The sequence below is a fragment of the Gallus gallus genome, chromosome 3, assembly GCF_016699485.2.
Source record: "Gallus gallus isolate bGalGal1 chromosome 3, bGalGal1.mat.broiler.GRCg7b, whole genome shotgun sequence".
NCBI classification, from domain to species: Eukaryota; Metazoa; Chordata; class Aves; order Galliformes; family Phasianidae; genus Gallus; species Gallus gallus.
In genome coordinates, this window is record NC_052534.1 from 98,330,140 (window position 1) to 98,344,147 (window position 14,008).

Below are 14,008 nucleotides of genomic sequence, written 5' to 3' on the forward strand. Positions count from 1 at the left end.
TTAAACTCAGGTTACTCCTAAAAAAAATAATTACATCATCAAATACAAGGATCTCTGATGTAGTGAAAAAAAGTCAGCTGATCTGTAAAGCTATTTTCAAGTGGAAAAGCCCAAAATCATATAAGAAATAAATAGGAGGAATGTGAAAATGTGTGATTTGGTCTGCCTATATAAGTAACAAAGAGGGACTGATGAAATATTCCTGGACAAGCAGAACTGAGTATCATGCTCTATCATAAAAATAAGAATAAGGGGAGTCAGTACTTGAGACTGTCCTCTAAGGGGCCCCTGGACCTGGCTCTCTGCTGGGCTGAAAAGGCGATCTTCTGGGAAGTCTGTTAGGTACACTGAATAAATCATCATACTCTTCCAAAGACACCTACACGCTACATGGGGTGCAAACTTGTACCTTATCTGATCTAAATGATTCAGCAGTGGCCATGTGCCCTTTTTAAGTGTTACAATATCTAGATCTACTTAGAGTATATTTTAAACCTATGAATAAGTCAATAACTACCCCATATCTCAGCAGGAACGTACATCCCGATATTTCCAGGCACTCATCCTCCGTGGAATATCATGCAGAACAACATAAACAAGACTTTTCAGGGAAAAATTACTTCAGAGGAACCTTAAGAATTGCTCTTCATAATGGAAGGTAGAGTCACTAAAAGAGTTAACGTTTTATAGATGAGTATATGATGACAACCTCACCTTTTCTAAACTCTCACTTGTCAAAAGTGAGTTCAGAAGTGATACTCTCTTGTTAGTTCTTAATTTTACATTAGCTGACCTGCTAAAAATGCAATAAATTTCATGAAGGAACTTCATCAAGGTTTTTTACATGAATAACAATTTAGGAAGGATCCTCAGCTCATTAAAGAAATGCAATAAAGAAATGTATGTGTTTGAATCTATTATGTGTTCCTGCTGACCATTTCAATAAACAGTAGTATTTGTCTTAGGAACTGTGAAAACCTATGCTAAAACTTTCGTAAAACAGTCTATCAGACAGTTATAAATAAACTGAATAGCTATCAGCTGCTAAAATTTGGTGGAACTGAAAAAATCATTCAGTTTCTAGACTTATCTTTGCACTTCATATGCAGTTACCTATGTAAAACTGTGAACACTAGAAAGAATAGAAACCAATAAAACAATGTTCTCAGTATTAACTAACTGAGAAAATAAAGCTCTTTCAAAAGAAAAGTATTTTTCAGCTGGGAAATGTAACTTCTACCTCACTTGGAAACATCTGTCACAGTATTAAGGAGGACAGAAGAGTAATGTGCAGTTGTGACAGTACTCAAAACAGCATGCAAAAAAATGTGTAACAAACTCTTAGAGTTGTCCAGAGCACTAATGTAATATTCTCTACAGCATACTAATTACATATTATGGAAGTTATGGATTATGATATTTTTTCCCAATTTGGTAAATCAAAAAGTATGTGCTAGTGTACAACCTAGTGTCTTTACAATGATAGAAGTTTTAAGATTTTTCTGTCCAGATCTTCCTCATTTACTTCCTATGTTCCTGGAGTTAATGCTCAACAGAGTCAAGAATCCCGAGGAGTACAAAGACCCTCTACAAAAATTAAAAAAATAATAATAATAAAAAAATCAAAACTGTAAGTAGGCAGCTCATTTTAAACAATATGGATCTTCATCTCCAGTAGTCCTTTACAGTGTGGTGAGGGATTGGATACTTAATAAATCAGAGAAATCCAGAGAAATCTAACTAAGTCATTTCAAGATAAAGACTGATGTAGTGACAGTGATACATTTATACTCACTTTTTCCAAACTCTTTTGAGAAAGTCTTTTGTAGTCCTAATACTAATGGACTAGGTTTGGTCGGGTATTCAAAAATTTAAAAATGAAAAACAAGAAAAACATTTTTGCAATTGCTACAGAAGATATTAATTCAAGAAAAATATTTCAAAAACAGACCTGAGTTATTATCTTCAAAACCTAATAGAATAAGAAACCTGGTGAACCAGTTTTCACTGGAACCATCCAGTGAAGGTCATAGTCACTCACAGATTGACATTCTTATCTTTCTTTTTTAACATATGCTTCCTGTTATCAAACAACTACCAGTTCAGCACCTTTCTCAAAGCATCAGAGATGCAAGTGCTTTTTGTAGTGATGCTTTCTCTACAAAATGATTAACTGTACACAAATAATGATTCTAGTAAATACCTGTATATTTTCCAAAAAATCATCTGCATGACACCTTCTTCAAAATGTCAAATCTTTACCTGATAAACTGCTAAGAAAGTCTCTCTAAGCAGGCTTGCAACCCATAGCATTTAGTTGTTTGTGACCAAAGATTCAGTTTTTTGTATCAGAGTTCTGTGATATTGACTCACTTTTTTACAAAGAGTATTGTTGCTGAGCTACAACACAGTAGATAAGGTAAAGTTATGCAAGATGAGAAAAGTAAAATCACAGAAATAATGTTGAGATATTGATAGTTATCAGATTAATGATTCAAAATATTTTCATGAAAAGATATAAAATGTTAGGAAATAAAAGAATGGTAAATCACAAGAAAAGCAAGGATGTCCCAAAGAACAATGGAGGTTGTTTCTTTCTTATTCCCTATCTGTCTGAAGACTGCTGGCTAGCAGAGACTTATCAGGTATTTCAGTGACTTATAAAATCCTAGCTATCTATTATTAATGAAGAGAAACTTATTGTACACTTGCAAGTGATCAAATCCTCCTTTGAGAGTGTCTTTGTGCATGATGTAAGATGCACAAACAAAAGAGACTGAGTAGAGGAAAGATTACATGCATGAATATCTATCTAGGAGGCAGAGAACATTATTTCAGCACAACCTTTCTTCTCAGCCTGAGATGGGGAGCAAGCAAAAGAGGCTGAAGGGACTGATGTGTTTATTATCAAGACAAAGAAGTCTATTCTCAATTTGAAATCAGTGCCAAGCCAGCACTTCTTCCTGCTTAGTCCAGTTCCTCCTTAGTTTCACTGCACACCTTCCATGCCCAATCCAGTTTCCTGAAACTCTTTGCAACTTCCTGCGGCATAGGTACCCAACGTCAATTGAGTTCTGTTTTGGAAACCCCAAAGACAGCGTGACTGATAGATTGGGAATTGCTGCAGGCAATGTGCAGTGTTACTGACATTCTCAAAACTACATCATTGACTAGGTCATCCTACTACAGAATAAAAACAGATCTCAGAAGGAATCTCTCATGACTGAGGACTGTAAATGCTTCACAGTATCACATGTTCTTATATAGGCTGTGTAGTTGTGCTAAGATTGGCACCGTCCTGGGCTCAAACTTTTTAGCTGCACAAAAATCACCCATGAAATCCAGTCTTAGTTTGGACAGCAATGTTATAACAGACATCTCTGTAATAAGAGATATTGCTCGTGAATGTCACTGAACTATAAGTTAATTTAAATTAGGCTGGATTGCTACTTTATTTCTTCATGCATGACTCTGGAAACATGCTCTCATCCTTCATAGTGGCCTTTTCCAGAGTCTAGCTATGATTTATCTATCATGAGTGGTTTCACTCCTGACACCTGTGATCAACTGAGCAGATAAGTGGGATAACGTCCTACATGGATTGCAGTGTTCATTTGGAATAAATATAAACTAAAGTGAAACAAGACAAAAGTGTCCATTTAAATGAATTGCTTATTTATTTAAAAGAACAGAATATCTATTTGCAGGTGGGACCTCTGCCTTGTTTGGTCTTACAATACATTTCATAAGCTCTGAATAACAAATCTGTTTAATATTTCTTCTGCACAGAAACAGCTTTCAAAGTAGACTGTCTTAGTCTTTGTATACATGTGTATGTACATAAGATAAGAAATTCTCTGAAGAAGGCATTGATGCATACAATTTGCAGAAGTGTTGTTCCAGTTGTCTTTAGTACAAATCAAGGCATGAGGTAGGGTGTCTGGTTGCTGAATACTCATATTCACATTTCAGACTGATTTGCTTTTCTTAACAATATAATTATTTACAGTTCCACTTTTGCCCAAAATGAAAGCAAGTGTAACAGCTGGAGTGTAAATAAATAGCTGAAAAGCTTTCAGTTATTAAAATATACAAGCTGTTGCCTTCAAATAATTTATTTGGCTCTTGCTGAGGGTGGTGGTTTTGAGACAGTAGGGAAGTGACCAATGATGCACAATGACAACTGTGGAAACTACTGAATCAGGTGCGGGGAATTAAAAATATGCTGTAATGACAGTTCTGCAATACAGATTTGTCCAAGCCAATCATCCTGGGGTTTATTCTGGTTACAGACAGAAAAGCACTAAGATTATGGGGACTGTATGCTTTCAGGTACTTATTTGCTATCACTTGTGAAACTGGAGGATCATTTTAGTTATTGGTCCAAATTTTCAGTTCCTTTTTGAGGATTTTTAATTTTCTTTATGTAATTCTTCCTTATTTTCTCTTCTGTTCTGATCCAATAATACACATTTTACTTGCACGCCATTATCAGGGTTTCTTCAGGAACACTTGAATCTTTAGGACAATCAGGTTTTCAGGTCAGAGGACTGCCAGGCATTATGTTTGGCAATGACATTTGGGATCTTTCAGAGCTGAGAGTTGTCAGAACAGACCACCAGTTGGCACAGCACTCTTACTAGACATGCTTGAGCATACTGTTACCTGTATTTTTCCTTAAGCTATCTCCTTTGAGTTTTGTTCTTTGGGCAAGTTCACTCATGTGTTGTATCATGTTTTCAAATAGAAAGAAAAAAACAATAGACATCAAATTTTAGACACTTAAAGTATAGTTACCACTCACCCTAGGCTCCCTTTATAGTGACTGCGAAGGTGAATCCGTAGAGTACAATTCATCCCATCTATCTGAAGTATCTAAATGGGATATCTGGTTTCAAATTTGTGATATTTAGCAGAAAAAGTGGCAGACAGAGACACTTCCAACAGTGATACTAATGTCTGTTTTTAATGAGATAGCCCACTGTCCCCTTTTCCCAGTCCCCAGAGTTCCAATTCCAGAAACAAAATTTCTGAGTAATCCATCCTCCCCACCCTAATTTTTTTGTGAGCCCTTCAGTTAAAGGATTAATAACTCCCTCTTTAAGGATGTAAGTAGCCAAAGGTGAAGAGGAGGGAGATCTTGTATGCTGAAGCTGGGCTATGATACAACCAGAAGCATCAGAAAATATAGGTGCAACCTTATTAAATCTGAAATCTATATAACCTATACAGCCAATTTTGATATAACCAAAATTCCATGCACAGAACAAATGATTCTTCATGAAAGACTTGTAAAATAATGTCCATCACTGAAAATGCTAAAGTGAATTGTGGTAAGTTCAGTTAGCTCCATGTCTCACCACATGCAGCAAAAACAGCTAAATAACCTTTCACTAATCCATTTGACAGAAACAAAATGAAGTGGATAGGTGATTCCTTAATGTCTCAAGACAAATCAGAAGATGATCAGTCTGACATGACCATGGCATTCTATTCTAATTGGAACCAAGGGCAAATTGATTTCATTGAAGACAGAACTTTAACTTGAAGATCATCACTCCTGAATATAAAAGAACACAAATACATTTTCTGTAAATATTAGCACATAATTCAGTTTTTAAAGCAAACAAATAAATAAGCACATTCTGTACTTTATTATATGAAATCATGACAAATGAGTTTGACATCATATGAGCAGCCCAGGAAGCATTTTTTCTTGCACATAATTTATATATTTGCAAACAAGTTCTGTGATTAATACTGAAAAAATACAAGCTAAAGATTCAATCTTCATATAAAGACAACACTGTATTCTTCCAATAGCATATGCAGAAAGTTAATCAGAAACTAATAATATACTTCATTAGTGTTTGCCTTGCTGTAAATGAAATAGTATAACATAAATGAAAACAGTACCAAAGGTAAGGCAGCATATTTCACATTATTTTATTTAAGAAAGAAAAGGTCAAAGTTTACTGATTTTCTTTTCTTTTTCTCCAACTACACAGAGAAAGGCAGTAGAGCTCCAAAATAAACAGTTGATAATTCTTCAACATAAAGCAGCAAGTCTCAAATAATGAGGGCACAGGAAAACACAGGTTGGTGTACAAAACAATGGCTGGGGGAAAAATTATGCCACTAATAGTAGTCCTTTCTTCATCCAAAAAAAAAAAAAATCCTGTAATATTGAAAATATTATTAATATTTTTATTTATAGCTGTATTGAGGATGTATTTTATTGCAAAATGAATTCAGAACAAATAGTAATGTGACAAATTACATAGCCTTTAGAACAGAAGTAATATCTTATGATGAGTCTTGCTCCAAATTTCATATTCTTTTTCCTTCAGATATCAGATACATCAGTTTCAAAGCATTTTGTATTTACTTAAGGATCATGTGACCACACTGTGTTTTAACCAAACAGAAAAAAAGGAAAAGATATTTAGAGTTTTTCTGTAGTTGCAAACTTTCCTGTGTTTCTTCACTGTTTTAGGCATTTCATGCTGATGTCCCACCATGTTGTGATAAGGACTGTGTAATCAAACTACAGAAAATTCACCCTTACAGTTTTGACTGAAGTCTCAGTGTTTCATAAAAATGCCTTCCTGCTGGTGAAATTACCCACTTGACTGACACTGAAAACATTGCACTGAAAAAGGAGGAGCATTTTTCTTCTCTACTTCACAAGCAAACTGCAAACCCAGGCACTAGAGTACAGTGAAATTACTCCTTCAATTAATCTCATATTTCACAAAGTTATCATAAGTCAACATTCATATCCTGTATCAGTTTTCAGTCCAATCATTTCTACAGAAACTTATAAACATGATAATACCAACGCTGTTACAACTTGTGCAGAAGTGATAACAAGAAATCAGTTTGGATCATCCTGGTTGATGGAGAGACTGAGAGACTGGAATCTTTGTGATGGGAGTGTGTAGAAAAGTAAAAGTTTAGATATTTACCTTACAAATTAATTGAACTAAAAGTGGTGGAATATTGAATTAATTAAAATGCATTTTAATTTTATTCCAAAAATTTCTTAAGATGTGGGTAAAGAAAAGACTTAGGAAATCTGAGGATCTGTACAAGAAGCTGAGATCATGTTCCCATTTCCCACATCCCAGCATGTGCAGGACAGCTGGGGGATTAGGCCCAGCCATCGTGGTTTCATGAAAGTCAGGTGCTGCCTAAGCAACATAATCTCCTTCTATGACTGGGTGATCCACTGGGTGAATGAGGGAAAGGCTGTTGATGTAGCCTGCCCAGTCTTCAGCAAAGCCTTTGACTCTGTCTCCCATAGCATTATCCTGGAGAAGCTGTCAGCTCATAGATTTGACAGTTGTGTTCTTTGCTGGGTAAAAAATTGGCTTTAGTTACACATAAATACCTCATACCTATCTGCATAAAGATTTCACTCATACGAAAAATTCTTTATGACTGTGGCACAGGAGTTGACCTACTATGCATGAGTTATGATGGGAACCATTAAAAGAATTGGTACTCACTATAAGCAAAGAACTGATACAGAAGTCCCATCATCATAGAATTATGGAATCATAGAATGGTTTATGTTGGAAGGGACCTTTAAGATCATCTAACCAAACCCCCCTGCTATAGACAGGGACACCTTTCTCTAGACCAGTTTGCTCATAGTCCCATCCAGCCTGGCCTTGAGCACTTCCAGGGAGGGGGCATTCACAACCCCTCTGATCAATCTGTTCATGTCTCACCACCCTCACAGCAAAGAATTACTTCTTAATATCTAATAGTCTAAATCTACCCTCTTACAGTTTATAATCATCCCCCCTCATCCTGTTGCTACATGCCTTTCTAAAAAGTCCCTCCCCAGCTTTTCTGTAGGCCTCCTTCAGGCAATGGAAGGCCACTGTTAGGTCCCTCTGAAGCCTTCTCTTCTCCAGGCTGAAGAGCCCCAGCTCTATCAGCCTGTCCTTGTAGCTCCAGCCCCTCTGATCATCTTCGTGGCCCAGAACTGGATGCAGTATTCCAGGTGGGGTCTCATGAGAGCAGAATAGAGAAGCAGAATTACCTCCCTTGAGCTGCTGGTCACATTTCTCTTGATGCAACCCAGGATATGGCTGGCCTTCTGGGCTGCAAGAGCACATTGCTGTCATCATCAAAGGAGGCTTCACATTATCTCCCAATTTATGTAGAAGGAAGTCTTTTTTGCTTTCACAGCAACAGTGGGATAATTTCAAACCAACATCAAACATTTTGTCAATAAACCACTGGCTTGTAGGTGATGTTTAACTATCTTAGTTCATAACTATCTCCCTTTAATTTAATATTTTCATGATGAAACTATATTCCCTAAAGCACTCTAAAAGACATTTTTAACTACTTAATTACAAAACATTTTACTTTGAATTTCATTTTTTTTTTTTTTTTTTTAAGAAAACTCAGTTGAATGGATAACATGTATCTGGCAACAGATTAAGAAAATAAATGCCTGCACATCATTGTCAAGTCTGACATTTTAACAGCTTGTTAAATGTTAGCACTTATATCCACTATCTTTTTTTTAAAAATGTTTGGGAAGCTACTGTTAACTGGAAATGATTTTTTTTTCTTATTGGAAAGTATTTTTATACACAAACTTGTAAATAGTGTTTTCGCTTTTGTTGTGGTAAAACATAATGTAATTAACATTAGGCGCTACATGAAATGACTGGTTTGGAAAATTATAGCCAGCTAAGATTTTGATAGCAGCATTAAAGTTGTATTTTTGCAGGCTTTTCTGCCACTTGTGGATTCTCCAGTAATTTTACTGATTTTTAATCTGTTTGCAATTTCAATCAGAAGTAGAAATACAGATACCAGTGAAACTAGATAAATTTTACAGAAGACTTCATGAAATATTATGAACATTATTTTGCATTTGGCATGTAGGAATTTGTCTCTACACCTAGAAAAATATTGGTTTCATAACAGTAAGAACATCTCTAGCTGTAAAATTTAATAGATGGGTGCTTTGAAATATCATTCTTTGGGGAATAAGACTGAGTTTTAGTAAACACTGTCAAATTATATTAATATATCTTTATGAGAGCCAAACAGGGAATACCTCAGGCTTGATGTTAAGGCTACTCAGAAAGACATTTATTAAAAAGCATTTTATTAAAAAAAAAAAAAAAGAGGAAAAAAAAACATTTGTGAAGTGACAGGAGGTTATTAATATTATTCTGAATTACATGCATAAATTTTGAGTTTTAATTTGTAGAGCAATATACTGTATCTAAGTTCTGTAAGTAGTACATCTCTTCCTTCAGCTTGATATTAACATTATTCAGCCAGTGGAGTTTGACACTGACCTTAAATTGACTTGTTTTTGCAAGGTAAGAAATTATTTGGGAATCATATACAGCTTATTTCTGCTGCCCTTTAAATCACTGGTAATTTTCTACTCAATATCAGCATAAAGATCTTTGACACTGTTGCTATGGGAATGTCATGTTTCTCTCCGTTATGTTATTCCCCAGTATCCTCTGACTTACATACATTTCTCAGCAATGCTTTGTACTTTTTTATTTTTGTGTACACAGTACACAGTCAGGACAACATACATACAGTAAAGAAAGGCATAAAATAACATGTCTCATGCCAAAATGCCAAACCAGTTCAAGGAAGGCAGTCATAACTCTAAAAGATTCACTGAAAGGATTTGCCCTATTCTCAAGCCCAAAGAACACCTGAGGAGTCATCTAGAAATGAAGAAACAATAATCTGAAAGCAAATCTCCTGAAGCAGTGAAAATGCAGGGCTGTCACAGAGCCTTAGTGACAAAGCCTATTTCTTGTCATCCTTCATAGACCATCAGTTCTTATTCTCATACTTTTTGCTTTTTAGTTCAGTATTTATCCTTTTAGACTACACAGAAAATGGAGTTTTCATACCTTGCCAATCAGTCTGAGCACATTTTCAGCTAATAAAGTTTATAGCTTATTGATATAACACTCAGAGAACTTTACAAGCATTATTGATCAGCCTTCCAAATGCACTTTGAGACATGTTAGAACTTTCCCATTAATATTAGAGCTGGTGAGACCAAAAGTTAGATGTCTCACCCTAGGTCTGGCAGTAGATCAGTGTCAGGAACAGATTACAGCCAAGTCTTGAGATCATAATGCTCTGCAAATTATTGTTATGGAATTTCGTCTCATCCATGCCATTAATTGCACTATTCATGAAGGGCTTTGGAGACAAGTGATAAAAAAAAAAAGAAACAATACATTTGAGTGCAAAGACTCTAGACAGAGACAAATATAAAATGTTTTATAGCAGGCAAATCAAACATAAAAGCTGCCACTTATAGTCACATTCATGCTGAGAATCCCTCCTTCCTTAGTGAAGCTGCTTAGAGAGTAGCTGTTTCCATTATTTTTCCATACAACTATAATCATGTCACTGCTTTCTGTGGCTGTCTCACTCCCAGAGGCCTTTCTAACCACCTCTATATGATTTGGATGCAGTTTCTCAGACATTAATATTAATACTTAACTGTGAACATCAAACTCTTTAATTGCTTTCATAGTGAATACTTGATGTGTCTGAGTAAACATTCTTACTTAAAGCTGTAGCTCCATTAGTAATGATAATTATTGTGTACTCCACAAATAAATGCCTGAATTTAATAGAGTGCAAGACATGAATAATATATTACTTTATAGACATGGAAGAAACATAGGGAGAAAATGTGAATGCACAAGGATGAATGGGAGAATAGCTGCTCTGTAAAATGCAAGTTCTTTCTAGAGGTCAGAGTACACATTATCTTTTTTAAATTTACCTTTTCCTTTTACATTTCTTTGGCTTGAAATCTCTCTAGCATAATTTCTGGGATGTAGCCAGGATTTTCTCTTTCTCAAATGCAAGCCTAACTGAAATTCATTTCTTTATCATTTTCCATTAGAATAGCTCTATTTCTTTTATGGCTTTCCAAACCCTGCACTGCAAACTACACAGGCGTGCAAAAGCCATTGCTCCTTCAGTTAATGCTTCCCTTTTAAAAGTACCTTCATCAGCTTTTTCCAAATTAAATTCATAGAGAGGAACCAAGAGTCATCCATGTCCTTTCTTTTTTAACTGCTTTGCACAGTGTTTGAATTGTGGGTCATATGAAGGGGAGGATCAAAACATCACTTCTGCTTCATCCTGATTGTGTCTGCCTTCCACCCTACTGCTTTCTTATTCTTGAAGGTAATTTATGTAGAATTTCTCTTAACACTTAATGTAATTAATTTTATCTCCAATAAATCCCAAATCCAAAGGGAAAAATGGATGTTTAAGTTACACAGGAGACATTTCATCTATAAAGATCAGAGGGTCATTTTCAAAACCAGTTTCCTTCAGTGTATTAGAAAATAATACAATGGCCAAAGCTCTAGCATGGCACTGGAAAAATCCAATCCATCCTTGCCTCTGTTACCTCCCCACACCTTTAGCCATAATGTAAACATGCAGTGTGGAGATGCTATCTAATTCTTCTTTGAATCAAACCATACAAAAAATGTATAACCAACAACCTAAGGAAGAAATACATGAAAAACACAGTTCTTCATCCTAGCGTTTAGGTTATTTACCTTTTTGTTTTGATAATTTAATAATAACAGAAATGTAAGAAGTCAACAGCAGAAACATGGAGGTTTAGGCATGCCTGCTTAGTGGCCTTAGTTATTAATGACTAGATATCAAAATGGGAAGATGAACTAAATATAGTTCATCAGGGATATTTCCTAGGCCCAGAGTATGGAACTACTCAATATTTTAATTTAATACAATATCTGTTAAATAGAGAAAACTAAATCTCTATACCAAGTTATAAGTTTGAAAACAAAATTAGGGTTCAGACTAATATTGACAAATTAAAGATATAACTGAGATTGAAACAGGATGCTATTTAACCGAATAAGTGGAAGATAAACTTTCAGTTATAAATGTGTGCATAAATATAGAACAGATAGCTGGTGTTTAGGGAGAAGTGTTACAAGGTCTTGGAATCACTTAAGGTCTCAAGGTGAGCTTAAGTCATCAGAAATTGCAATATATATGTGCATGAATACCCATATGCACAAAGAATACATGAAGTAATATGTCTCCTCAATACTTGTTAGGACTAAATTACAACACTTCATATAGTTTTTGAGCATTGAAATTCAATATGTAACCTAGTTGAAGAGAATATAGAGAGTGTAGAGAATGTAGAGAGTAAAAGAGTCAAGTGACCTTTGTAAACCAGTGATAATCGTACAAATATGAAAAATTCAAGTGGAAATTTTCCATTCTGTTTTTGCCATATGCTGACAGTTTTTATTAATTTCATCAATTTATTGGTTTTATGAAAAGGTCAGATAAATATTGCTTTGGGGAACTGAGCTCAGCAAAAGCAATGGAAAAGTCACTCTACTTGAGCATTTCACAGGTGATCATTAATTGTATATTCTTTGTTTCCTCTATTTTCAATTAAAGGGTACAATTTTTTGGTTTTAATGCTTTCACCTGCATAGCAGTTGTGCTATGCTTAAATACAGAGTGCTCCATAATGCAACCTATCTGACATAAGTCAGGTTTAAATATTTAACACTGTCATGCTGAAACAATGGATGATTCTCTCCCTCTTGTCACTCTGTCTCAGTTCCCTCCATGTTAAATAAGAATAAAAAGTCTTCATATCATGAAACCACAGTAAATAATAATATAAATTAGTGCTTGTGAAGCAGTTGCATATTATAGTAATAACGGCTGCTGAAATCCCATGGGGAACATTACCCCTTCTGTTTCCACGGTAGTAAAGAATGAATGAGACCACCATTCATTACTTGTGCAAAAAAAAAAAAAAAAAAAAAAAGAGAGAGAGAGACTAAGTAAGAACCTCATAAAATTCAACAAACCAAGTGCAAGATCTTGCACCTACGTTGTGGCAACTTCCACTACACTTACCACTTCAACTATAAGTTGAAGGATGTAAAGATAGAGCAAAGCCCTGCCAAAAAGGACGTGGGGATACTGGTGGGTGGGAAGGTGGGCATGAGCTGGCAAAGTGTGCTTGCAGCCCAAAAAGCCAGCCACATCCTGTGCTGCATCAAAAGAAGCATGGCCAGAAGGCCTATGGAGGTGACTGTGCCCCTCAGCTCTATGCTGGTGAGACCTCATTGGAGCACTGTATCTGGATGTAGAATCCTCAGTACAGGAGAGATGTGGACATGTAAGAGCGCATCCAGAGGAGGGTCACAAAAAAAGATCAAAGGTATGAAACACCTTCCCTATGAGGGCAGGTAAAGAGAGCTGAGTCTGTTCATCTTGGAGGAGCAAAGGCTTTCCAAAGGAAAGCATCCTTTCAGTATCTGAAGGGGACTATCAAAAAGAAGAGGACACACTGTTTAGTAGGGTCTGTTGTGATAGGACAAATGGAAATGGCTTCAAACTAAAGGAGGGGAGATTTAGGCTGGATATAAGAAAAAGGTTTTTTACAATAAGTGTAGTGAAGCACTGGAGCAGAATGCTCAGAGAGGTGGTGGATGCACTGTCTCTTGAGACCTTCAAGGTCAGGTCAGACCAGGCTCTGAAAAAATTGATCTATCTGTAGGTGTCCCTGTTCATTTCAAGGGAGTTGGACAATATCACTTTTAACATCCCCTTCCAACTCATCAGTTCTGTGAGTCTTTAATTCTATGATTTTATGAAGACTATACTCTGATGTACACATAAATGTCCAAAAGTGCAAGTGATCTTCAGAATAATGTTTAATGACACTATATTCATAGAATTATAGAATCACAGAATGGTCTGTGTTGGAAAGGACCTTTAAGATCATCTAGTTCCAACCCCCCTTCTATAGGCAGGGACAGCTCCCACTAGACCTGGTTGCTCAAAGCCCTGTCCAGGCTGGCCTTGAATGCTTCCAGGGTGAGACATCCACAACTTCTCTGGGCAACATGTTCAAGTGCCTCACCACCCTCACAGTAAAGAGTTTCTTCCTAATATCTAG